The sequence below is a fragment of the Passer domesticus genome, chromosome 3 (genome assembly GCF_036417665.1).
Source record: "Passer domesticus isolate bPasDom1 chromosome 3, bPasDom1.hap1, whole genome shotgun sequence".
Classification (NCBI taxonomy): domain Eukaryota; kingdom Metazoa; phylum Chordata; class Aves; order Passeriformes; family Passeridae; genus Passer; species Passer domesticus.
Window position 1 is genome coordinate 50,853,099 of NC_087476.1, and position 24,262 is coordinate 50,877,360.

Below are 24,262 nucleotides of genomic sequence, written 5' to 3' on the forward strand. Positions count from 1 at the left end.
CTCATACCTCTACTGGCCTTCTTTAGCTCATGATTGACAACAAAAGACTATGATAGCAAGCAGAAATATTCACAGACTGTGAAACTCTGTGGCTGGGCTGATTCAGAAGCCAAGGCAAAAACCAGATATTCTTTCTAATGGAATCAATACACAATGCAAAAATACACAGTTAAGACTGTGTATTTTGGCATTGGCTCTATCTCCAAATCTGCTGCAGTACCCCCAAATTTTTCCCTGAAGTATGATATGCAGAGCAGGAACAGGGAGAAGAAAAGCTGAGTTCTTGTTAATTATCTCCCAGACAAACCAGGTGTGATTGGAAGCTGTTTCATCATATTAAACTACATCTGTGTGGAAAAGGGAAGGAAGGAAATAAGGTTTTGGCTTTACACACAACCTAGAAGTGTTTTAGAACTTAGCAACTAGATATGTGTTACAGATCCTTCCCTTTCACTATTGCCAGGAGCCTCAGTCACTCACCGGGGCTGCAGTGCCCAGGTGCTGTCTAAACAGAGAAAGAACAGTGCCTATCAGTTTACAATCACAGAATAAAAATAATAGGAAAAAGCAAGAAGCAATATGCTAAAAACGTATATATTTTCTGAGTTGGAATTTGGAAATGTCAAGTGAACTTTTCTTGCAAAACCAGCTTTTGGACATCATAGTGGGCACTCGTATCCTAGGATTGGGCATGTACCCCAAACACGCAGGTTTAATACACAAAGCAATGTATTTTCTAACTTCTTTTGTCTTTAACTTTTCAAACCATAACTCAGGTTTCTTTAACAACAGACAGTTAAGAGTGTGAAAATAAATTTATCATTCTAATAATAAATGAAAATAAAGGCATCATTTTATACTGAATTTAAATATTTAATTATGGTTATCATTTTTCTCCTGGAAAAAAAAAAGCTGCCTTCACCTATGTTCATAGATTTCAGCAGCTTTGATGGGATTTTATAAACTAAGCCTTAAATTATGCTGTCAAGCCATGGACAAACGATCTTATGAAAGAAGTAGAATTTAATGAAAGCAGCTTTTGAAGACACCAACTTCATTTTAAGTTCAATGATTAATTAAATGTTGTATCCACTCTGAAGATTTCAAATCTGTCTAATAGTAGCGAAGGATGTGCAATACAAATTATCTTACATGGGAGCTGGAACAATTTCTACCAGTTAGAGTAGTCTCCAGAATGCTGATCCCAGGGAAGACTATGGAGCAAGGCCTCTTGAAGAACATTTTGGGGCAGGTGAAGAAGAAAGTGATTGGCAACAGATAGCATGGATTTTCCAGGGAGTGATCAATCATACCTTACCAAGCTGACAGCAGTGGGTGCCATTTACTTTGACTTTAGCAAGGCTTCCAACAGAGTCTCCTTCAAACTTCATGGAACTAAGTTGAGTCATTACACTGTGAATGGGTGGACAGATGGTTAAAAAGCAGTTGGATGGTTGGGCTCAAAGGACAGAAAGTGCTTAGAGGATTGTGTTTACCTGGAGGCTGGTGGCAGTGGAGTGCCACTAGTGCATCTGCCCTGGGACCTGTTCTCTTTGACATCACAGGAGCACTCCAGTCCAACCCCAGCACTGAGTCTTCTGCAGCAGGGCTGCAGCAAAGTCCTCCCAAGCATTTTTATCATACAGCCTTTGCACAACTGCCAGTGTCTGCATTCTGTAAAGGATATGTTTAGAAATCTTTTTTTTTTCCCTTTTGAAAGACTGTTCTTATCTTGTAAGTAACTCTTTAAATGACTTACAGTAGGCACCAGGCACAACTGAGCTCTGTTGAGGTTGAACAGTATGTTATTTACACCTGGAAATTTAATCTAATGTAGACTCTAAAGGGTTCTTAACAATGAGGATTTGATTCTAAATGTCAGAGGAAAAAGAAAACAAAATCAAAGTAGGAGGAATAAATGCATTTACTAATAAAAAATATTTGCTAAGTGACAATCCTACTTACTAGAATTTGAATTTATTTGCCAGAATGAGCACTGAGTCAGAAAAAGTCACTGTGAAACCAGCTGAACACAAAAAGCCAAATTCAGCACTCACATGTATTCACACAGCTAATTGTTTACTGGGAACAGGATTGGCGCAGAGCAAGGAAATTAATAAGCCTTTGCCAAGGAAAAAAAACTGAGACAAATTTCAGAAACCACATCATAGGAACATTTCCCCATAGTGCCTGTGGTTGTGGTCTGGTGGTCTGCTGAAGTGAGGAAGAGAAAAGCATGAAATCGGACAGAAAAATGTGTCTGCAGGCACCAAGCAGCAAGAGTGTTGCAACATAATGGCAAGGAGCCTCACCGACTAATTCCTTATTAAAAAGCTGAAACTGCATTTTAAAAAAGTTTATTAATTCTTTACAGTCAATTGAAGAATTGTGGATGGATGTGCTTTGTAAAAGTGATACTCTGCTTGTTGAATCTTAGATGTATCTCTCCTGATCAGGCATTTTTCTTTACTGTACTGTTTTTCCCTCTCCACATGTGGACAATGGTTTTATTAATTAATTAATTAAAGTCAGGAAAATGAAACTAATTTTACATGAAAATATAGCTTACTGTGTGGTCAAGAAGAGTTACTTAAAGTATATTGAAAATTATTGGACTGGATTAGTCTGTACAAAGTTGGAGGGGCCAAAAATTCACAAAGTCTAAAGTGTCCTAGATCTTCATGACAAAACACTAAATCTAAAGCAGTTATTTGGCTAATAGTTTGATTCAGATTTGGGGGGGACAATGGAAAATAATTTTGAGAGAAATTCCAATTCTTTAGAATTACTGAATTACTACTAGACAAGTCAATTTCATTCGTATCCCTACTTTTCTTTTTTTTTCTCTATGCTGCAAAATCTTTTTCAGTTATTTTCAATGGGAACAGATAATTGTAAAGAATTCTGCTCTCAGTGTTCCTAAGCAGACCTTCAGATGGCACTTAACAAGTCTAATGGATCTGAGGAGATGGTGCTCCAGTGTTAGCTGAGCTTCTTTTCAGTCCAGTCGGGTCTGAGCACAGTGAATTCCTTTCCTTGCTATTTTTTTCAATGGGGAAAAGCCAAGAGTCAGCAATGTGAGTTTTAAACTGTGGAACTTTACTATTTACTCAAAGGATAAATTAAACCATTCTCTAATCTAAATCGTAATCCTGTGTGCTCTGTAGATGCAAGGTGCCTGCAATAGGAAGCTGGTCCCAGGAAACCAGAACAGAATCTCTGCCCACCCAGCAGGGCTGGGGTTTTCTTCTTTGGTAAGAAGCTCTGCCTAACAAAGTGTGCAGTACAGGAAACATCATGTGTCTGTATGCCAGTGCCTGTGGCCACTGATCTAGCTACAAATAGAAGTTATTAGACCCATTCTGATTATGCATGTACTGAGTAGGACATTATCATCAAGAGCAACAGCAGGTCTATCTAGTAATATAATGACATGATGGTGGCAGAAATACTAAGAAGAAATAGCTGTTTCCATTGCTTCAGGCTTTTGCTTCAGCACAGCACCATAGAGCCTCATATTCCTAGTCACACACTATACAAGTGTATGACCTCAAAAATGAGGGAAGTGTAAAAAAGATCTATTAAGTACCTGCAGCAGACCAAATCATAACTACAGTATCTGTACATTTTTTTTAATTGGCAAAGAAAAATAATTTATTCAAGTGTCATTTTATTAAATATAACATATCCAAATATGCTAGTGTCTTTTAAAGCAAACACACAGCCCCATCAATTTTTCATGTCCCTTTTTTTTTTTTTTTTGTATCATTACAATGTAAGTTGTAATATAGGACACAAATGTGTCACCAGTCACAGTGTTTGGCCAGTGCTGCATACTTTTTAAACACTGGCTATGCACCTTCCTTTGTGTGCTGTGTCTGTGTGATTCAGTAAAAGTCAAGGCAAGCTCCTCTTCCCCTCTGTCTACTGATGACACATTTCTGTCCCATATTACAATTTATATTGTAATGATAAAAAAAAAAATGAGAAAATTGATGGGGTGTTTGCTTTAAAAAACACCAGCATATTTGGATATATTATATTTAATAAAATGACACTTGAATAACTTATTTTTCTTTGCCAATTAAAAAAAATGTACAGATACTGTAGTTATGATTTGGTCTGCTCCGATGCAGATACTTGATCTTTTCTACACTTCCCTCATTTTTGGATTGTGCTTCTAGCTAAGATTTCCTCTTAATTCTGAGGTTTTGGCATTGTTTAGTGCAATTATAACACTTGAGGAGCACTCAGTCCTCACTGCACCCCGAGCATGTCTTTTGAGGGCAAGAGAACAAAAAATTAATTATTGCTACACAACGATTTCTCAATGCATTTTAATACAAGACTGAATACAAAGAAAACAGAATCTATGTGTTGAGTTGCAGGAAAGAAGTGGTTGCATCAAGCATAAGGGCAAATCAGAGAGGCTAGATGTGTGCTTGAATTGAGAGGTTATTTCTGTCACGTGAATTTTGCAGTGGTTGCTGGAGGCTTGAAACAAAACACCACCTGAATTTGGTTATTTAAAGTGATAGTGGCAGCTCCTTTAATGCAACAAAACACACTGAGGTTCTTGTGTTAATTTTGATCACTGTGTAAGTGACTTGACTAACTTCAGTGGGTATGGAAGAAGGTTCCACTAGGAGGAGAAAGGGGATGGCCATTCAGAACTCCTTTCAAGTGCTTATTCAGAGTGACACACTTTGAGGATGTTAAAAGATGGTGATGAGAGTTTTCAGAAAAGATAGTTGATTTTTGGGGTGATTAAGTATATTTCAGGAAACTTTGGTGGGGCATGCTTTTTAGGAAGTGCTGTGTATTCATGCTCTGCACAGCTTCTTTGTGTCTCATTTGCACACATTGCTGCCAGCCACTGCTGAAAATCTCAGGCTACCTTCTTGCATCAGTTCTAGGTGAGGGAAGAAGCTGCCCAAATCTAATTAAAGGAGCCACTTTGGCATCACAAGAAAGAGTATTCTCTGTGAATAAAGTATTCCAACTTCTGTCCATGCACCCTTTCCTCTCCAGCTAATGGTGACTGTGCCAGTTTATCTTATAGTGCTTATCCATAACAGCAGGAAATTTAAATTTGAGATTTCTATTTAAGAAAGCTGAATAAAGTGTTTGCATTCTTCCAGTTCAACTACTTTTGAAAATAAACCCTCAGTATAAGGATGCCAGAAAGCACAGTAAAACCTGCAGCCTCTTGTAGACCCAGAGCAGACACTTCTGGCTGAAGTAGGAGCTAGGAATTTTGCAGAAAGAGAGAGAAAGACCAGCATGAAAAAAACAGAAGAAAAAGAGAAAAAGGGTTGGGGAAACTACAGTGAAAGAGGTAAGTTGAAGACAGAGTCACAATGAAATTAAAGTTGGCATTAGAAATACATAATGGCATTACTTTCCCAGTAGCGCAAAGCTGTGAGCCTGCTGATGGAATAAACTCAGTGCTTAATGCCATCTGCTCTTGCTGATGGAAACGGTGTCTTGCTGGATGTAGAGGGTGGAACATTCCTGAACATGTTAATGCTATAAACTGTTCATAGATTAGCATGGCCTGTTGCAGAAATGCTTGAATTAGAGAAGAAAATGACTTGTTATAGCAACTTTAAAAGAGTCCTTAAAGGTCTCTTGCAGATCTACTGCATGCAAGTGACTGACCCAGCAGTGATCTGAGAACACTGCAAAATCTTATCTGCAAGCATAGATCCTGTTTGTGCCTGCAGGCAACATACTCAATTTACAGCCAAAGCTGAAAGCCCTTTGAAAGTTGGCTCTTAAGGTCATACCCTCTGTCCTAGAGTCTGTCAAGGAATTTTCCCCTACAATATATTCCAGGAGAGTTTTCTAGTGCATGCTTGTCTTGTTTTGTTTTCTTTCTTTTTTTTTTTCTTTTTTTTTCTTTTTTTTTTTTTTATGTGGCAGAAACGGCAACCTTTGTGAGAGTTCAGATAATCAGATTTGCATTTTGTTTAGCCAGTCTCACTGCTACTATTTTGAATATAACAATATAGTTTTACACTCCAATTTATTATCACAGCATATGGTCATCTTTCAGATAAAAAATAACAGAAAAGAAATTCCTGAAGGAGTACAGAGTCCCTGGCATTCCTTCAGTAAGGAAATCTTTGTCTTCATACACTCACAAACTTTGTCCTGTGCTTTTCAGCTTGGTGCTGTTATAAAGCTTTCTCCATAGTAGATATTTTGCCCTATAAATGTTTGCATACACTTAGCACCTCTCTTCAAAAGCGTCACACTGTTAGTATTGATTTTTTTCAAATTAATATTTTCTCATGACTTTCTCAACCTTCCAAGTTCTTTAGTTTACCTATTTTAACTTTGAAAACTCAATGATTTGCTTTCTTCTTGTATTATTATTATTAAGTATCCTGCTGGGTAAATCTGAAGTAATTTAGAACTCTAAATCTCAAACCTTATAAGGGAAGAACACTTAATTTGTTTAAAGTATTTACATTAATGAAAATTATTCAGTGGAACTGGATTATAAACCAGTTAGTTTATACAATACTGAAGTCAGTTATTTTAGATTATTCCAAGGGCCTAAGAATAACAAACAAGGCAAAAATGAATTCTTTAACTGAGAGGATGCTAACTAGAAGAATAAACAAAACAAAATCAGAGGGGATTAAATGGCATAGTAGTAAATGGATAGGAGGCATGCAGGCAATCTAGAATTATTTGATTTCTCTCCCTGTTTTTGCTTATTTTACACCACCAAGTTAGTCCATTGGAAGCCATGCTCTGTTTATAATATTCTAAGTGATGAGAGAATCTGGCTAAAATGACATTCAAAATCTCTGTAAGTACCAATCACATAAACGGGAGCCCAAAGGAAACACAAACTGAATTAGCTAAGGTGAGGTCCATGTTAAAGACATGGAGTCACAGGCCTCACGCTAAAGTTCTTTTCTGGCTGGCCTCCTTTGGAATGCAACTGTTCACCCCTTTTCCCTCACAGACTGCAAGTGACAGAAGTGCTTCAGGGTTCAGGGGTTCTTGCAGCAACTGCCAGCCTTTGCTTCAGTTCTGTCTGCGTGTGGGTCATTAATTTCCACATCATCAGTGCTGAGACTGAAAGTACAAATGTCAGTTGATTAAAATATTCTGTTTAGTGAACTCAAAGGAATCTCATAAAGTTGTTTCTGCCCCTATCTGGCAGAATAGCAGTGACATGTGGGCAAGTGTTGATCTGTTGGCTGTATAAAGCGCCCTGCTGTGCAGAACTAGGCAGTGCAAAACCATCTTACTTTATATTTGTGAGTTTTCATTGGTAATGAGAACTGTAAAGTACCCTACTATTGAAGGGAACATGATTTGGAACAACGTAAAATAACAATGGGAAAATGACCCATCTGTTAACGAAATCCGGTTTTTATTGTAGAGCAATTTGCCTGGAAATTCCTGGGTTAAGTGTGGCCTTCTTTTTGCTATATTACAATACATTATTGTAGGTAATTGTTTTGAAAGCTTTTATGGGACAATAAGCATCAAATTCAGTTCTCTATAAATGGCTTTTAGTTTGAGATATTCTTGGGCCTAGTGTGTGGTATCCAGATGCTCCAGAACAATGTAGACATCCTGTTTGTCCTGTCACATCTGCCAGACACACACACATGTCTGAAGTGCCCTAAGGTATCCCAAATGGCAGTAGATGTCTATTTGAGCCTGCTGAATCAACCCTTCAGTTTAAGCTCACTTTCAGGTGAGCTTAAACTGAAGCTGTATTTAAGCCAACTAACATAGGAACAAACTTTAGTTGAACTTAAAGGAAAGTCTTGTCAAAGGGCTGGGCATCTCCTGTATTTCTGTTCTTTCTCACAGTCCCATAAATATTCTAAGTGCACCCATAAATATTCTAAATGGCCCTAGTCACCTGTAAATGTAGGCAGTCTCACCATGTGCAATTCACGCAACTAGATTTTATCATTAACATTTACTTAATTTCTATTTAGGCTCCTACATCCTGTGTATGAAACCAAACCTGTTACTGAAGTCTACCCTGTTAGTTCAGTCTATTGGCTTTTCACTAATACACTCACCCCCTTTAACTCTGAGGCACTTAATGCATGTGGAATCAGAGTGGTGAACACAGAAATTAAACAAATGAAAATGTAAGACAAGAAATTCCTTCTCTTTATTTTATAAATAAAATGCAGTGGCTTATGATTTCTGATGGGTGGATCAATTTAGCCCTGTCAATGTCTTATTTTAACATGGTTTTTAACACAGAAAAAGACCCCTGCTGTCAGATTTTTTCCTCCAAGTAAGATCTCTGTTAGAATCTGCTATTCTTATAAATTTTGAATTTTCCCAGGTAAACTCAAGTTAGAACCCATAGTTTTGTTTCCCAGGAATGAAGAAAAAAAAATCTAGTTTTTCACATCAGGAAAATACTTCTTCATAGTGACAGGAGAAAGAGACATGGGTATGTGGCATAGTAGCATCTGACTGTACTTATACTTTAAAATAAAAATGCACAAAATAGAAATGTGAAACTTGTCAGGTTCCCACTACAGAAACATATCTCAAAGCTTCACAGCTCAAATCACCTTGAAGAATTGTCTAGCCAGCCCCAGGAAGAGCTCAGCTCAGAGCCCATCAAAAGGATGTGAGTTTCATAGTGGGAACACAGAACTTAGTTCTAAGCCTTTCAAAGACAAATGGAGACAGAGCTTTCGAATGGGTCAATAGAAACAATTTTATAGTATTGTAGTGACAAGTTAGAAATGGATTTCTTTCCATGTTTTACTGAGGTAAATTTGGTTGTTACTGTGGACCAGTGAGCTACTCGTGCTTGCTAACTGGGCACCATACTGCTTCCATTGAGGTCCCTGAGCTGGGTCAAGGGTGCTCCACATGAGGTATTCCATAGGAATAAATCTATCTCCTGCAGCTGCTGGGAGAGGTAGGATGAGCAGGAAGGGTTAGTGGTGGCTGGAGGGATCAGACAGGCAGATGGATATCTCCAATACAAAATCATCGTGCTTTGGTGGCAAACCCCTTCAGTGCAGCTCCCCCTTACTAAAATTCCTGGTGTCCAGATAGAAATTTATACTCTTAGTGATGATAAGACAAAGAAACTATTTTTTTTGTAAAGAAACATTATCTTATCTCTCAGATTTTCCCACTTTTTTGCTAATAATTCATTCTCCATCAAAATTACTGCCAGCCTTTCTCAGAAAAGCAGTCTCTTGTCTTGGAAGTCATCCCACTGAAAATATGCAGGAGCTCCTGGGCAGAAAGTTCTTATTCATTTCACTAAAATAATTTGAAAGATGAAGGGTGCTTGTGGAACAGGCTACATCTCCACAACAATCATTGAGACAGCAGCATATGCAGCAATTTGACTGTGACATTAAAACCTTGCACCGTGGGCTCTCAAACAGGTGACATTTTTAGACTGATATTGCCCAGCTTCTGACAATTTTCCAGCTTGTGCAGCTGTTGAGAACATGTGGGCTTTAATGTTTCTGTGCTTAGTGAGTCTTCCTCTTGCATTCTCTTATGTAAACACACACAGACCACAGCTTGCCTCTACTGAGCACATCGAACATTAAAATAACAGATTTGTTTTCAGAACAAGAAAGTAATGAATTCAATTCTTAATTATTGAATAGCTGCATTGTCTTTTAACAAATCTGAAACTATTCAGTTCTGTAATCTGCTACTTTGATATTGGTAAAGATTTTATTTGTGAGTGCATTCAGCCACATCTGAAGGAGAGTCTGAAAACCCTAAAGCACAGCTTGCTCCTTCCTGATTATACTGAACATTTTACAGGTATGGAAACATTGCATGTTAGTTGGCTACAGTAATTTAGGTGGAAAGGTAAGTGCTGGCAATTTCAATGGTATTTAAATAGAATTTTTACAGAGGCAGAAAGTGATATATCCTGTTCTTCCAAATATAGTTTCAGTCCAATCTGTCTTTTTAATTGCACTGCAACAGATCATTACATTATGCAAATAAATAATAGAACGAAGCTTCAACTAAAATCCTGCTGAAGGGGAAAGCGCCTTGTATAAAAATGGTTCCATAAAATTCTGTTCTGCATTCTGACAAATACACAACCATCAATATCCTTGCCTCAGTATGACAGAACTGTTCACATTAATAGCTAGCTATTTGGGTCTCAGTATGAATAATTATTTAAAACATTGATTAAACTGCCATCATGCTTTTAAATGGCCAGAAGATGAAAAAACTACCTTGCCCTGAAGTGTTATTTAATAATTCAGCAAATTCAAATCTTGAGAATTTTAGTAATTAAACTCCAAAATTAAAAACATGCATAAACCAGACAATTCAAGACAGAAAGAAAATTCAAGTATTTTGCCAAATTATGCTTTGGATGGAAGAACACTATGTAACAGATACTGAATACTAATCCTTCAATAGCCAAACTATTTTGAAAACCACCTGACAGGAATTCATATGCCTGGAGGAAAAGTTGAGGGTAAGGCAACCAGATCCTAGAACCACATAGAGAATCACTGCTAGGAAAAACCCTGCCTCCATGAGATTGGGAGTTTTCATCTCAGAAAATGGAAAAAAAATTTCTGAACTGTTGGTACTAAGATAAGAGAATAAGATATGAACCTCTTGATCGTTTGGCAAATCACACTAGTGCACACACCTGGGCAAAAGCTCAACCTTGGAAGCAATTACGGGTTCACAATCTGGAGCATGGAAAGGGCTAACCTACAGAAAAAATTAGATCGGGGTAACTGGAGGTCTTGTGGACCTTCAGCTTTGGGAGGACGCACTGAGACTTGCAGACTGGAATGTCATTTCCTATTTAGTACTCATAGTCCCCAAATGGTTATCTTATTCACCTTTCACCTACAAATAAATGTTTACACCTGCTTACAAGATGTTTTGATTTTTCTAATTTTGAGTTTTAAGGCTGGCTATCCATCCCAGATACAGTAGGTGCCACCACAGTATTACACTGAGAAAAGTTGGATCTGTCTTTTAAAGCAGCCTCTTCCTTCAATAGATTGCCAGTCGTGGTATGTGTCAAATGTAACCCTGCTTGACAAAAAGGGAATTGTTTCGAAAACCTGGTGAAAAAGGCAAACAAATGAGTTAGAGTAAGATCTAGCAAAACCACTAATGGTGCAGCATGGCATACATGCACTCCTTAACTTTGCACAAATTCATAATGGAGGTACACTTCTTATTGAGTCTACCCAAACATTAAATCTCACAGAAATTAGATACTTTTAGAGATTATCTTTCAAATGAAGCCCTTAAAACTGAGATAATTCCCATTTCCTACATTTATCCATTATTTGCTCCACCTTGAGCCATAATTTAAAGTCCAAGTTATTTAAGTACTAAATCTGGTTTTGACATAATTAACTTTGTTGATCCAGAAATTTTTTTTAATACTGAGCAGAGTACACTCCTTAATATGAGAGCAAATAGAACAAGTTAAATAAAAACAAGTTAAAAAGGCAAACAAACAAAAACCCAGACTGAAAAGGCAACTGAGAATCTATGTCAGTGTAATGATCACAGAAAAACAAATGCCTCAATATGGTTGTTTCAAGAACAAATCAGATTACATTTACAGAAATATAACCCATATTGAAGCATTAATCACATCACTATCTCTTTTGTACCGTTAATAATTTGTACAGACCTACATTTTCTTGCATAAAGCCCTCACACTTCTTAAAGGTGCACCACTGTTTAGAGCAGCTCCGTGTTGAGGGTTCTTTCCAGCTACTGTAAATTCTAAAATGTATTTTCTAAAGAGATAGCAGTTTGCTAGAAATGTCTGTAGCAATATTGGATAAGTTTGTGCATATCCATCATGTAGTGCATGGCTTTCAATAAGGAGTTTTCATCTCTGTGTTCTATGTTTCTTTTTCAGATAGTTTCATCTTCTGTGGTTTGATGTTTAAAAATCACCCATGGCTTTAGTGATGTCTCTTTATAGTGTTCACTTCATTGACACTGATCTTCAAAGTCTTCAAAGAGGACACATTGTTCATTTTCCTATGACTATGTGTCAAGTCTCCCAACAAAATGAAGGAGAAGATCCCAGTTGTTGAAATGCAAAATCAGATGATTTGGAGCTGGAAATAGCCTTAATTATGTCCTCTCACCTATGGTTTTGCTGTTTCAAAATTGTTGTCTTTTGAGTGTTCATATCCATGTTATTTACAAACCACTTAGGCCTTACAAAGACTGAGAACAAAGTTTCCATTCCCTGGAAGCTGGAAAATATTTTCCTTCGTTCAAGAGCATCTTTCTACCTTTTATTTTCACTTACTGTATTTTCTCACCTTCTCTGCACAAAACCAAATAATCAGGCAAACAAGAAAATCTCAAACTTTACCACTATCCTTCATTTCTGTTTGTATCACTGGCTTGGAGTTTAAATTGCACTGTTTTGTCTACTATCCTATGCTGTATTCTACATTTCCTTCGGGACAGTCATTCAGGATAAGCCTTATTATCAGCAATTATTTTCTGAAAATCAAATATTAGAAACAAATTAATATGGGAGTGTACATATCATTTTTGTAGGGGTGAACAAGGGGAGTACACGTTCTGGAAGGTCTTCTGTGGGTTTAAGGAGTCAATATAGCAGCCACAAACTGTAATTTACAAATAACCCACGCTGGAAATAAAGAGTTGGAATTATGTGTTACAGGAGCATTACCAAGACATTCCTAAAACACATTAATGTAAATATTTAAATGGATAGTGTTGAGCAATTGATACTTTTGTAATTATCAAACTGTGCCTGGAAATATGATGTAAATATCTAAATGAATTGTCTAAATTAATTAGATATTATATTTCCTATGGTTGTAATTTACTATTGCATGACTGCTACAGCAACTTAAGACTAATGGAAGTCTCTAACTTTTTTATGGAATTCTTGACTTTTTGTTAATTTATTTACTGCAACATTAACTTGTATCTACAATACAAGTGGAAGGCCTCCTGTGTTTTGATTATCCTATAAAGAGCAATAAGAAAGTGCTTAAACTCCTGCTGCTTACATCCACCAGTGACTCCACATATTACCTATGGTTATTTATGTTAGAACTGGTTTGGATTTTTTTCCTCCCAAATGCATTCAGTGCCCTTTCTAGAATGGACATCAGATGGGAAGTATCATTACCAGTTGACTTTTTTTTAATTAACTTATTGTAAAGGAATTCAATGTTTCTAGAGATAATTAGATCTCAAGTGATCTAAATACTCTTTTTTTTTCTGCAGGTAAACATAATCTCCAGAGAAAAACACTAAGGCTTGACATACGGTCTCTGAAATTGAAATTGTTGTTAAAACAATTATTCTGTCATATTTTCCAGAAGGAACGGACCAAATCAATTACAAGTAATCACTCACTTTCTGTGCAACTGACTGACACTTTTAATGAAAAATGCCTGTGTTGTAGGTTTATTGACAAAAGTATGCAAGATGTTGTTCCCAGAAGAACCAGAAAATTTAAATAGAGCAATATGAATGACAGAAAAGAACCAAGAAAACAATTAATGACAATTAATTAGCTGTACTAATAGACCTTGAAAACCCTGGGGTTTTTAGCCAAATCACTACACCATGTAAATGGTAAATGTGTCCTGGGGGGCATCAGGCACAGCATCACCAGCCAGGCAAGGCAGGGGATTGTCCTGCTCTGCTCTGCACAGGGGTGGCCTCACTTCAAGTGCTGGGGGCAGTTTTGGGTGCCACAACATAAAAAAGAGATGAAACCATTAGACAGCATCCTTGAGGGATGCTGCCTAATGGTTTCATCTCTTTTTTATGTATGAGGAGCTGAGGTCACTTGATCTGTTCAGCCTGGACAAGAGGAGACTGAGTGGAGACCTCACTGCAGTTACAATTTCCTCATTAGGGAAAGAGGAAGGGCAGGCACTGATCTCTTCTCTGTGGTGACCAGTGACAGGACCGAAAACAATGGATTCAAGTTGTGTCAGGGCAGGTTTAGATTGGATGTTAGAAAATGGTTGTTTACCCAGAAGATGGTTGGGCACTGGAACAGCCTCCCCAGGGAAGTGGTCACAGCACCAATTCTGGCAGAGTCCAACAAGTGTTTGGGCAATGCTCTGAGGCACATGGTGCCACTCTTGGGGTGTCCTGTGCAGGGCCAGGAGTGGGACTTGGTGGTCCTTGAAGGTCCCTTCCGACTCGGCTGAATAATTCTGTAATTCTGTGACATGTAAAAATCCTGATACAGGAATTAAAAACAAGGACTAACTTTTTGAAATGTACTCTCTCTGTTGAAAGAGGATTGACTTTGCAGATAATACAAGCTGATAGATAGCCAATCAAGCATTCTCTCAACTTAGCTTTTACAGGAAAAACAAAACCAAACAGAATATTGTTGATCAGTTTGTCAAAGCCTGAAAACATTATGACAAGTTTATATTATAGACCATGATATAAAAGACTTTAAAATGTATTTCACTCATTACTTTCAGGTGGGAACCCTTAAACAAAACCCCACAATCCAACGGTGTCCAGCCTTCCTTTGACCCCTGCCCTGCCCCATTCCCGGCCATCCCTGTGCCAGCCGCGCTCCCTGTCTCGCACCGCCCCCTGGCGGGACCTGCTGGAAGCGCGGACGTCCCGCCTGTCCCCCGGGTCCCCCCGGCCAAACTCCTGCCTCCTTCTCGTTCAAAACCTCAGTCTCTCATAAACCAATATGTCTATCTTTAAACTGTTTCGTATCATAACAAAGAAATTTTTAAAACCTTTTTAATTTTTAAAAAAGTCTTTATTTTGGTCCTTACGTTGTGGTTTTATGTATATTTTTTCCCTAAGTATAGAGCTTCTTTTATATTTAGATGTAGGGCAAATATGAATAGGGGCAAAATAAAAATTCATGTTATCTCCTTCAATGTCTTCGAGGCTAATTTGCTATTTGGCAGATTATACTTCCTTTTAGCCACCAAAATTTCAAACCCTGGTTAGAATTGGGATGTCAAAAAAGTCCTTCGGGCTTTTTGCCCAGCAACAGTTATTCTTCTTGGCACAATGTGAAAATTGTGTCTAATATCTCTCTGCAACCTTGGTCTGCAGAGCTGCTTAGAAATGTGAGCTTGTCGTAAAACTGGTAATTAACAGGGACAGAAAGAAAGATTACGTCTCAGTGTAACATTTGGAATTAAGTCAAAGATTTTTGATATAAAGACACACACTGTTTTTGATGCTGAGTTATGCTTTAGGCCTTTCCTGCTGTAATAGCCTGGAAGCTCCAAGGCAGCAATTGCCATCTCTGGAGGCACCTCATTTTCTGAGAAGTCATTAATTGCTTCCTGCTGTGGCTGCTGAGGGGCATGCTGGTCTTGAGAGCATGAAGATGCTTGGTGCCTTAGTCTGTGTAAGGAAAACACCTTTCTAAGCTAAAACAGGACTTTGAATAGGTTGTGTTTGTGGTGGTGATCAGTGTGCCCATACTGACCAGTGCTGTGCTGTAAGGATCCCTTTTACGAATTTGGTCTGCAAAGATCTTCGCTGTGCTTCTTTCCTGAATATCCTTAGTATCTTCAAAGAAAAAAAGAGGCAATGATGTTATAATTCTTTGTTCATACTTTTGTTGCTTTTTTTCACCCCTAAGTTGAAAATACTGGCAAGCACTCATAGTTTTATGGGAACAAACCTTCCTCAGGGCAATTTATAGGACAAAAGAACTAATATGCTTTTCCCTATCAGTCCTACTCTCAGGAGTTCATAGAGGAGTCAAAAGATGTTTCACACATTTTAGGTACATATTATTGCCTCAACGTGTTTACCTAGATTTCATGAATATTCAGAATAATTATGTGCAATAAGTCCTTAATTCCCATATGGCTGTCTCACAATAAATCTACGCATATCTATACCATCAAAGCAAAATACTTATTTTAAAACTCATGGTGAGTTGTTACAGCCGAGAGTAGTGGTAGAAGTGAGCTGTTTTATGGCAGTATATATGGCACTAGGGTTCCCAACACAGGCACTTCTCAGATGCAGTCTGCTGGTCAAGCAGATTGCATATCAAGGACTTTTACAATTTCACACTGAGATTTCTACATTTCCATTTCAAAGGCTGGTAGAGACCCTGTTTGTAGAATTCCTTCTTGAAATCAAATGGTATTGAGGGAACAAAGGCTGAATAAGTAACAAAGAGCTATTTATGTGCCATGAAAAGCAAAAAATTTGTGCAAGTGCATCAGTATCACTTGACTCTACAAGAATTCATAAATGGATCTGTGTTTTATATAGTCATTCATGAAGTAATCCAAAGAGATTTTATTTCTGTTTTAGCATTTAACTTGCAGTTTATGGTGTGTTTCCCTGTCCTGTACCCAAGATTAACCCTTCTTTTCTGGCTCACTTGGCTAATCAGCTGGATCTTCCTTAATCAGTAAACTTTTTCAGCAGTATCTTCTACAGATATCAGCTTAACTGGCTTCATACCCATGACTGCTTTCCAGGTTTAAGAGAAAGAATTTACTCAGAGGAGTATAAACAGTGAGCCAAGAAGTTCATCCAAATAAAGAAGTTAATCCAAAATGTAGTAGTCACTCACAATTTCCACAGAATAGTGTGCAGTGGGTGGCCCAAGGGGCTCTCAGGCTCATGTAGATTGTATCCACTTGTGCTGTGATCATCTGAATTTGACATAAATAAATTTACTTTCTTTAACACTGTTATGAGATCTTATCCCATTTTTAGGACTATTTTTGAAAAAGATGCTAAGAAAAAAAACCTAATTTTTTTCTCAATTATTTCTCATCTTATTGAACTTTTCAATTATTTTTCGTGTAATCATAGCATGGTTTGGGTTGGAAGGGACCATAAAAATCATCTAGTTCCAACCTCATAGAATTACTAAGGTTGGAAGACACCTTTATGGAGTTCAGCCATAAATCTAGCACAGGCAAACCCACTGCTAAACAACAGCCCTAGTGCCATATTTTTGCAAAATAGTGCAGCTTTCTCAATAGCAATAAAAGATGCTCTGGTTTTCCTTCAATTGTCCTTGGTTTTAATAGTTTAAGCAGTGGCTTTGAAAGCTAAAGACACTGTTTTGAACTTTACAGTCTCAGCAGGGCTTGCAAGTAAGTTTACCACTTTGGGAGCAAGTGTTCTGATCACTAAATAATTAGCAAAAATCTCAGCAGCAGCAGAATCACAAGCAGCCTCATCCAGGAGGAACAGGATGGCGTGAGGAGTCCCATATGGCAGCTCAACCTGGGCTGCTTCAGATAAAATGGGGCAAAATGGGGCCTTTCTGGGCAGGGAGGTGGGAGCACCTCTGGTGTTTTGAGGTTTCTGGTCAGAGCAAGGGCAGGAGGGGGCTCTGGGCAGCACCATGTGGGGTGGTTCTGGGCCTGTTGATCACCACTGATGCTTCCTGCGCTTTGCAGGAATCTGTGCTTTTCCAGAGCTTGGTAATCACTGAAGAAAGGCAGCTGGACAGAAATTAGGACTTTTGTGCCTCAGCTCTCCATATCTGTACTAGGACATAAATTCTGAATTCATTCTCATCCTCATTGCTGACAACACTAGGTCACCATTAATATGCTATTATATAAAGACTTTTTTTTTTCATAAGAGATAACATCTTACAGGCATTGTCTACCATTTCTTACTTAGATTTTAGACAGAATTTGCTAGATATAACCTTTTTTGTGAGAACACTGATTTAATTTGTACCTTCCATCTTCTAAAAATATGCTGCACATATGGAAGATTCTGAGATTATTAGTACCCATTTTGAGTTTTATTGTGATCAAGTGTGCAAGAACAACATTTTTGAATAACACACCAGTGTCAGTTTTAGGGCAGGTAATTGAGAGTTGTTTATTTCAAGGTTTTACTATTCAAATTTGATACGTAAAAGGAAACCCTTAGTTTAATGCTCAGTACATTACAACTAATTTTTCTTACATTATTGAACATGCTTTTAGCATTCTTTTGAAACAATGTACTTTGTCTTGAAGTTTAATAGCTGAAAGCTATTGTTATGTGTTATGTGATGTTTTCCCTTATGCACCTATCTTCATGTCTGCTGAACAGTGCTGGCAATAACTAATGAGCAGTTCCCAGCCTAAACTGTGAAGTCAGGATTTTTTATGTTCTTTATGCATCATTTGTATATGTCATTAAATTACTGATACTGATGATCAAGTGTAACTTATATTACTGATACTGATGATCAAGTGTAACTTGACTACATTTCTTTTTCAGTTCAGTTAATCTAAAAGTCTTTGAGAAATTAAATTAATGAATGTACACACATTTAAATTCAAAGCAGATTTCTGGACCTGATGTTCTTTACTGCCTAAAAAAATGAGTCATGGATTATACTGGAACCTGTCCTTCTGGGAAAATCTATAACAGAAACTGCTAATTCCAGTAGATTAATTTTCCAGTTGTTTTCCCAAAGCTGTTCTTATGGGAACCTCTTAATTTGTAGTATATTTTAAATCAATTTGTGTTTTTACCAGCAGTAAACCCTATTACTAGTTTTTACTTTGCTTTTATGTAGAATTTCTTGACCTTTAGTTCTTTGAAGACCTTTTCATATCCTCAGCACCATTAATTCTGCAGGCTTCCAAAAGAAAGAGGCAATTATGCTCCTCAAGTGATTCTGCCCAACATATAAGCAGCTGTACAGCAAATGGCAACAGAGTGGTGTAGGGGAAGTGAGTGGGAAACCTTGAAATGTTCATGTCCTCAAACTCCCCTGTGGTGCTATCAAGAAGCCCAGTGAGTGCACCTTTCCCTTTCAGCCAGGAACATCTCACTCCCTCTGCCTCTGATTTTCAGAATTTTTTTAAATAATGTGCTTCAGGCCCATTCTCTTAGATGACATTAAATTTCTCTTTTTTGCAGGCAAAAACCATCTTAAAGTGAGAGGAAAGATAAACCTCTTTGTTTCCTTGGCAGTCGTGTGAGAAGAAGACTTTAAAATAAATGACCAGCATAATCTGTCTGCATGTGAGTGGGCAGAGTCACTCAGTGAAATGTGAATGAAGCCATATGTCAATCTAAACATAATTGTATCTACTGGTAAAGGCTTCCCAAAAACATTCTTGAATCTTGTAAAAATAAAAAAAAATAACCCAACAGTTACAATTATAATGTACTGCTACAATTATAATTAACACACTTTATTTTAATGCATGACATAATAGGAGAGCCTGTAAAATACTGATTCTAGTTTTTTCTATGTAGGAATTGATAAAAAAGGGACTTTTTTTCTAAATATCAATGTTTAGACTAGCAATAAAAAATGTTCATTTTGATATTCTAGATAAAAAGTCCATTTAGTTAGATTTCAATGCTCATTTAAATATTGAAGCAGCTCAGTTTAATTCGCTGTAACCAATGATATTGACTAGCTAAATGTAAAAATATTGTTCTCTTACTAAAGCACAGTACCTCACACTAATAAATTCACTCAAATGATGAGTGAATCTGGAATTATTTAAAAAAGACCAAAAATCAAAATTAAATAAAACTCGAGGATATTCTGAGAACAGGATTGAAAAGGCATGGTTTCTTGAGGGGAAGAAAGCTCACCCATTTCCTCTTTGCTCCTCTGAAAGTAGCGAAATTTTCTGTCCCTCAGTTCAAACACATGTGGAAAACTCATCAATCTCTACAAGATTTCTAAGACTTCCATAGAAAGGCAGTTGCTGTTTCTAAATCCTGGATAAAAAGTATTAGAATTACGTCAAAACAGCTCACTTATTCTAAACATCCAAAGCCCAATGATTATTGCACAGCAATTTTTTTTTCATAATAAAGATTTTTTTCATCAATAAAGTTACAGAAGTATTTTCAGCTACGTAGTAATTTTGGGGACTTAACTACTCTGGTTTTCTTTCATTTGCAAAGATTATTATTTTGTAGTTTGGTTGTACAACCTTTATTTATATTGCTGGATAATACTTTATGTGCGCAAATTTATTACCTTCTGTGAGATTACCCATAAGACTAAGTAGGATACAATGCCAATGGATATCCTGAAATTTTATTTTATTTCATTGTTAATAAATTCCATCATTTCCAGACCTCCTGAAGAATTTAAAGACAGTTTTGTGAAAGACAATCATCACACTGTTACTCTGTAGTTTGAAAACATGAAATGGCCATATTTATCTCCCGTCCTTTGGGAGTGAAGGACTTTGAATCCTCACCACCATCAACAGAGAGAAGCTCACAAAATACTGTAAAACCATCTCACTGCTGGAATTTTTAATGTGAAATTAAAAATAAAATAAACAGAAAGATATTACCTTGCATTCAAGATCCAATATAATTCATGTTTATTTTCACTGTGTACAGAAGGTGGAGCCAAATTCATAAGGATCTGTGAACTTATACTTCAGTCTTTGTTTGAATACTTTTCTAATGTCTTTCTGGAGGGGCCTCTAGTTCAGAGGACATATTGATTGGAATCAGTTACAATCTTGGGATTCAGACCCACTTTTATGGTGTTTAAGCTGTCTTTAATGAGGTTTAGAAGTTTCTTGGCACAGCTGAAGAGCATCTGAACCTTCCTGTATTGTCCTTCTCGCCTTCATCACTGACACAGGAGTGAATTCATATTTCTAAATGTAGCATGTGAAAGTGAGCAAGCTGAGTATCTCCATGAAGTTGTGATAAGACCTTAGTGGTATGAAGTTGCAAGCACAAAGAACAGAAAGGAAACCATCACCCTAAGTTTTGAGCACTTTATTTTCCTTCTCGGTGATACTCATAAATTTTAAAAAGAAACTCACACTTAGTTGTTTGTCCTGCTAGCTGATATTCCAAAATGCAACTAGAGAACAAATCAGAATAAGTTGGGTCTTAAAGGATGGACCCTGACTTTAAGAAATGTTGTTTCTCATTCTGGTTGAGCCATGAGCTGTCTGTGACTCAGAAGAGCTGCTCATATTCTCCATGACAAACTTTCCAAGTCCATAAAAGAAGCTACTATAACGTAACTTATTCTGTGATAATATTTATAAAACACTCTGAGATTGTAGACAGATGACTGTACAACAGTGCAATGTAGTTCCAGAGAATGGTGACCATTCCTTAGGGTGGGCTCTGATGCAATGGCGTCTGTCATAGAGAACTTGCTGCTTTCATTTAAGTTCTTCAGTCTGCTGCTTTTTCCAGCAGGGTCTCTTTTCCAATAGCAATTCTTATCTTCTGCAGACAGTAAGAGCCGAATATATCTTCTGCTGAATAAGACTCTTTTTCCCCTGGGGAATATCTAGCTTTGAATTAAATTAATCTGAGAGACCAGTTTCAACAAGGAATGGAAGGTGAACTCACTAACAGGCAGTCTTGTGATTATCCTCCTTTTATTATTACTATCCTTAAAATTATTGTAAGAGAATATTCTTATAGGCTATGTGCTGTGCCAACCAAGTGGGATCAGATACCGCCCTGAAGGATGAGAATTGCCTTTAACTGTCTGTTTTGAACAAGCAATGACCCTTTGAAACTTGGGGCAGAGGGTGGATATGGCTGTGCTTCTTAGACTCAAGGGTGTGCTGGGTGCATCAGTGAGCTCCAACCCAGTCACCCCAGCTGGAAGAACGTGCAAGCACTGTGGCCAGCTACTTCAAAGCTGAGTTGTATTTCTACGTGACGTAAATCCCTTAAACAAGCAAAAAAAAAATCCCACTGGGTTAAAAAAAAAAAAAAGGCATTAGTCTGCACATTTATGTGCTTAGGTAATCATGAAATACCACATTATTGTTCCTTGGATGTTCTGAAAAGCTTTACCTCCATAGGGCGTGAAGCAGGGCCACGCATTATTCACAAGTTTGTCTTCAAAGCCAAATGTGTGAGAAGGGATATCAGTGAAAACTGCCAAAGCTTATGCACCATCCAGGAACGTGAGTGACCGCACAGCTACCTTGAAAGCAAGAAAATCTGCCCTGCCTGTGTATATTAACCTCTATTTACTGTATATTCAGCTCATGTTACTTGGTCTGTGGATTCCTCTACCAAAAAGCACAGGATGAGGACAGTGCTGTGCATGGAAGTACTGGGAAGTGAATTTTGCAGGCAAATTGAAAACAAGTGAAGCCATATGATTCATTTTAAGAGCCCCACAAACCAGAGACATGCTTAATTGGAAGTAGATCATGAACCCCACTGCTATCCATGGGGGATTTGGTGATGGTCAAAGGACTGGATAGAGCCTTCCAAATGAAACATTCATGTCGGCTTTTCTAGTGAATCAGGTTGCTCAAAAATTATTGAGGGACTATTTGGAAGAAATATGAGGAAAAAAAGGGGTTTTTAATGAAATGTTTCACTTGTGATAAGGTATTAACTACAAAGAAAACAGTGGAGTGAGTTCTGTATTAACCACGAATATGTGCCAAAACTGGAAGTACTAAATAATCCAAATTTCAGTTCCCTTTGGTAAGTCTGCATAGAACAGCAGCAGCAGTGGGCAGTGTGGGCTCTGAGCTATTTCACTGTTTAGGTGAGGATTCAGCAGAGAGTGGACAGAAGCACTATGGAAGTCATCCTGAGGTTCAGCCTCAGAGGGGCACTTGGCAGAGCCTGTGCTCCAGCACTGCACCTGGGTTGAGGTGCAACAGTGCCCTTACAGATTGTGCTGCAGCTGCCAAAACAAAGGCAAACAGGTTCTGGAATCCTTGCACTACAAAGACAGTGCTGTTTGCTCCAAAAGGCAAAACATCAATGGATTGCAAGAGAGTTCCCAGACAGTTCAATGCCTCAAAATATTTCTTTTTTTTTAATGTGAAAAAAATCTGTCTTCTACAATGTGAGACTTCAAACCTAACTGTGATTTTCTTACCCCTCTCTTAGTCCATAATTATGAACATATTTGAAAACATCTCAGATCTGACACCCTTGTGCTTTCCTGTTGAACACAGTTTCAGATGAAGAAGGGTTGTGTGTGAGGACATTTGTTCCATCTGAAACAATTGTTCCCCTTGCAAGCAAATGAGTGTGAGGTTTTCTTGTAACCTTGTGAAATGGTAGATCATTGCATCACCTGAAGCTGGATATGTTCTGGTAATAGTCTTTAAAATGTGATCATGAATACATATTTCCAAACTCTAAGAGACATTTTCAAGTAATTCTTATCAGGACAGATAATAGTCCTTCCTAATTCTACACAGTATCTCAGTGGAGATTTGTAAACCTTTCCCTTTTGCATGTAGATAATGCCATAGCAAAACCAAGTCCTATGCTTAACATGGCTGCAAAACCATTCTCCCCTTGTTACTAATGTACACATTTTAGGTTTCCAAACTGGGCTTTAAGATTGCTGGGCTTCTCACAAATGCTGGGAGTTTTAATTTAAGTGGAGAAATACTTCTTCTTCCTTCCTTCAAAACCATAATGTTTGAAAAATTGCAAAGCCTATACTGGAAGAAAAAGGGAAAATGCAAGACCAGGCAAGCTGGACCCTGTGATCTTGTGATCTTGCAATCTTGCCAGCTTCAAAAGGGAATGATAGCTTTGTATTCTTGCATGTTATAATTCAAGGGTTTATTCTTGGCATAATTCTGCTTTCCTAAGGGGCAATTTTTTTCAGGACCAACATACACGACATCCAAAATGTCCTCAATGTCTCAACATTAACACACATAGTCACATTGACAGAGTTTTGTACTTTGCTCCAGAATAACCACTGTTTTACAGACACTAGCAGGAGCCCTACATGCTCTCTGCTCACTGTCTATACCGCAGTCATGAAGACAGTGAAACACTATGGTTTGTATATTACAATTTATGTTTTCAAGAAGAAGGGCCCACAGTCTGTGAGGCACAAAGTTACAATTCTCCCTAATGTGATGAGAAAAGGCAACCTGAAAACTACCTTCAGAAAACCTGAAGTTTCTTTCTGCCATATGGCTTGGACAACTGTAAAAACAAGAGGAGGGAAAAAAAAGAAGTCAAAACTAACAAACTAACAGCCACTATCAAAGGAAAAAGAGGAAACTGAGCAAACCGGTTGTCTTTGTCTGCAGCTGGAAGAAGGGGAGGTGTGCACTGTAGTGTACTATCCCATTTTGTCAAACAGGAGGCAGTGTGGGCTGCTATTAACTGCTCCAGAGCAAGAACCAGGATGGGTGTGTTTAGCTCCTTGCTTCAAAACTCCCTGCTGAGTATATTTCTACAAAGATATTGTCTCTTCTATAGAGAGATCTAGGTGAAAAACAGTAGGGAAGAGCTGTGAAACATAAGCAGTAATATCTAGGTTGTG

The 24,262-nt window shown here is 37.7% G+C and overlaps 1 long non-coding RNA gene across 1 annotated transcript; it reads left to right on the forward strand.

The window, feature by feature from the left end:
• Nucleotides 1-2,900: 2,900 nt before the first annotated feature.
• Nucleotides 2,901-5,395, forward strand: LOC135298087 (uncharacterized). Its single transcript, XR_010360058.1, has 3 exons — nucleotides 2,901-3,077; nucleotides 3,168-3,254; nucleotides 5,142-5,395. It is a non-coding gene; the product is annotated as an uncharacterized LOC135298087 (long non-coding RNA).
• Nucleotides 5,396-24,262: the final 18,867 nt, after the last annotated feature.